The sequence below is a fragment of the Lipotes vexillifer genome, unplaced genomic scaffold, assembly GCF_000442215.2.
Source record: "Lipotes vexillifer unplaced genomic scaffold, Lipotes_vexillifer_v1.1 scaffold274, whole genome shotgun sequence".
Taxonomy (NCBI): domain Eukaryota; kingdom Metazoa; phylum Chordata; class Mammalia; order Artiodactyla; family Lipotidae; genus Lipotes; species Lipotes vexillifer.
In genome coordinates this window covers 869364-873512 of record NW_006777033.1, presented here as the reverse complement: position 1 = coordinate 873512, position 4149 = coordinate 869364, and positions in this window count along the sequence as shown.

Sequence of the window (4149 nt, the reverse complement as noted above, 5' to 3'; positions counted from 1 at the left end):
CCTGTTTGTGTTGGCTTGTATCACCATGCCACGCTGGAGGTGTCAGCTAAAGCTGTTTACTGGCTTCATTTAGAAACACCTTGAGGTGTTCTTAAAACTCTGTTTTGAGCAGCAATATGGACAGGGTTGGCAATGAGGCAAGAAAGTAATGGATATAAGCAGAACATAACAAAATTGTAATGAAGTCACACAGAAAAACACGAAGGACCTTTTGAAAAAGTGGTATGTTATTTAAATCCAATATTACACAAACACACACATACTCACATATGTATACATATACATATATGCACACATATAAATGTATATGTACACCTACGTGTCATTTCAGGAGATCTTATCATTTTTATGAAGCTCATCCACAGGCCATGTCCTAGGCTAAGTGCAACTCTACAGCCTATTCTTCTAGGCTAAAACAACAACTGAAAAATAATAGACAAAATATTAGTTTAATATGCTTCAAAAATAATAGCATCTGAAATCATATTCTTATTGCAAAAGCCATACATGAGCTTCCCTGCTGACTTTTGTAGGGCCACTGAACATATGACAGTGAGATGTGGGCAGAACCAGACCATACAAAGCAAAGGGCTCAAAATCAGCTCACGTAGAATCAGCAAATACCCAAGTTTAAAAAGCACTTGTCCAGGGACTTCCCTGGTGGTGCAGTGGTTAAGAATCCGCCAGCCAAAGCAGGGGACACCGGTTTGAGCCCTGGTCCGGGAAGATCCCACATGCCACGGAGCAACTAAGCCCGTGCGCCACAACTACTGAGCCTGCGCTCTAGAGCCCACAAGCCATAACTACTGAGCCTGTGTGCCACAACTACTGAAGCCCACGCGCCTAGAGCCCGTGCTCCACAACAAGAGAAGCCACACAATGAGAAGCCCGCACACTGCAACAAAGAGTAGCCCCCGCTCGCCGCAACTAGAGAAAGTCTGTGCACAGCAACAAAGACCCAACACAGCCAAAAATAAATAAATAAAATAAAATAAAATAAAAAGCACTTGTCCAATCTCCAGGAAACAAAGAGTCAAAGAGAAGATCACAGAGCTAGTCAGTGGGAGAATCAGGGCCCATTTCTCCTGTCTTTTACGCTCAACAGCACTCAGTGGTCTCCCTCCCTCAGTATTCTTACCTTATGATGGTACACTGCAACCCTGCGTTAGAGGGAGACTCCTGAGACCTCTACTCCCTCACTGTGCACCACCCGCTTATTTCCTAGAGTCATGCCACCCTGCCACCTGCCTTACCCAACTCTGACCCACAGGGCCTGGCCACCTGCCTGCCCCAATGTGGGCAGGGATTCATCAGAAGGGAGCGGTTAAGAGGGAAGTCAGAAGAGGGGGCATGCTCCTCTCTGCAAGTGGGGAAGCTGAAGCAGCAACGACAGGAGAATGCAGCACTGCCTGCCTTCCGCAGCCCAGGACAACATCCAGTCATCCGCATCTCTGCCTCCCGTGGGCCAGCACACAGCCTCTTTGTCTTGGCTTGAAACTATCAGCACTAGAACCCACTGTCTACATCTTGTTTCTCCCAAGAGTTAAATGAATTCAGGAAGTGTTCCTTGAAGTCACTTGAAAGGGGGGCTTGTGACCCAAGCAGAAGAGTGCTGTGTGGGTTTTGCTCTTCCTCTGGAGTGACTCTATAGGAAAGCAGCTTGCTGGAACCAAGACCCTAACGCTCTCCAGTCCCTAGATAGGCACAAATTCTCTTATCAGAGTGACCCAGAAAAAGCCAATATTGATGGGGCATGAGTTCCTTCTACCTGGAAAAGAAGGGTCTTACTCCTGATGAGCTGGGAGGGGACAGGGCAGGATTGTAAGCAGTCTTTGGTTTGCATTCAAATCAATAAAGCCATCTATTCCCAACCCTCACCCTAGCACCATTTCTTAATGTGACATGTGATCATTGCTTAAACAGATTATTAATTCCAAAAAACATTTAGGAGCTTGTGATCATGATTACCATTAGGTGTTAGTTCTAGCTGATAACTTTAAAATGCAATCACACTGAAGTAAACACCGCAAAAGACAAGAAATGGAGGAAATTAACATGTGGTACGTTAGCATTGGTCTTTGTCTCGTTTTGGTTAATCTATTTATGTTCTCAAAGCACTTTTTAGGGGGAACCAAAGACATGTGAAATGTTTAATGTACCACAGCCCTAAATTCTCTGATCCTTGGCTATGGGTCAGCAGGCTGATATTACTCAACCCAGGCATACTTGAAAAATGTAGCTAAAGGATTGATACACATGGAGATCTAAAATGGATATTACATCTGTGCAAGTCTGAATTTCATTAAATGACTATAAAAGGGGGAAGAGTAAAGAAATAAATAAAGTATATTGGGTAGTTATTATGTGTTAGGCAGTATCCTAGGTGCTTTATATATAAAACTTATTTAAGCATCATAACAATTCCATGCACTTGGTACTATTACTAATCCCATTTTACAAGTGGGGAAATTGATGTCCAGCATGGTTTGGTGATAGGCTCAAGGCCACCGAGCTACTAAAGTGGCCGAGTCAGGAATTAAGCCAAGGAAGTGTGACTCTAGATTCATATGCTCTTAACCAGTATGTCATATTGCCTCTCAATGCCTAGAATACAAGTGTCATTCCTAAAATAAAATACAGCATTTTCGAGATGTGTTCATTCATTTAATATATATTTACTTCACTCTGGGAGCTGAGGATACAGACAGTTGGAAATGACTAGGTTCCTGCCCTCTGGAGTCTGCAAACTAATTGTATGGATGAGATGCATAGAGCAAAAGATAACCATAGAAATAAATAAAAGTAATGTAAGCTGTGATAGGTGCTATGAGAGAAATGAAGATCCTAAGGTATTAAATAAAGAGAGGACTCACTTCACCTAGGTTCTCCAAGGAAAGTTTGGCAAAATATTGCATGTAGGTAGTTTATTTGGGGAAGCAACCCTAGGGAAGAGGAGTGAGGACTGGGGAAAGGAAAAGTAAGAAAGAGGAAAAGCCGAAACTAGGGTATAGTCTCAAGCTGGTCACTGCTGTGGTCCATGGTAGCAATCCTGTCGGGGCACTGAGGAACCATATAGCATGCACCTCAAAACTGTCCATCCGAGGGACTAAAGAGAGCAGCATTGGCCTACCAGCTCCCACTGGTCATGTGTCATCAGTTGCCTCCCATTCCCAGGCTGTGCATGTGAAGTTCCCACCGCAGCACTGGAGAAACCCTCAAGCAGTGACCAAAGGAAGCCAGGAACAGCCGAGATAAGGTCCTGGCAGGTGACACCTGGACAAGGCTCTTGCTGTCACAATGACTGGAGTTAGGAGTTGAGTTGAGAGGGTTTGAGGAAAGGGCAAGAGATGACCATCTTAGGTGGTTGGTCAGAGAAGGCTTCTCTGTGGAGGCGGCTTCTAGGCTGAGACCTAGGGAAGAAAGAAGTAGGACAGTGAAAACAGAGGAGAGCATTTTCAGGCACAGGAGACAGCACGCTGGAAGGCCCTGCGAAAGAGCTTGCATTGTTGAGGAACTGAAAAATCAGGGTAGCCATGGTGAATAATGGGGGGAAGGCAGTCCAAGATGTTAGAGTGAGAAGGGCAGAGCCCAGATCACGCAGAGCCTTGAAGGGCATGATAAAGATTTATTTTAAGTGAGTGTGAACTCATTGAAGGGTCCTACAAATGTACCCTACTAACCTCCAAGAACTATGTATGAAGTTGAGTGGTCATTCTACACTGGGAAGCACCATCTGGTTGAGAGTACCACTGACCAAAGTATACCATGTACTGTACTGGGGCCAAGAGTGAGGGCTTCCCTCCAAGTCAGGGCAGGGCAGACGGCTTGTCCTGGGCCGCAGAGCTGGGGTCAACAGGCAGGAACCCAGTCTCCAACAAACTGTCCATGAGAACAGCTTAGAACAAAGGCTGGGATGGGACCAGAGGCAGGACTGGATAGATACTGCTTGGAGAACTCCTGAGAGTGAGTGGACCTTAACTTCCTTTGTCTGGTGTCAGCATTAATCTTTTTTTTTTTTTTTTGCGGTACGCGGGCCTCTCACTGTTGTGGCCTCTCCCGTTGTGGAGCACAGGCTCCGGACGCGCAGGCTCCGCGGCACGTGGGATCCTCCCAGACCGGGGCATGAACCCGTGTCCCCTGCATCGGCAG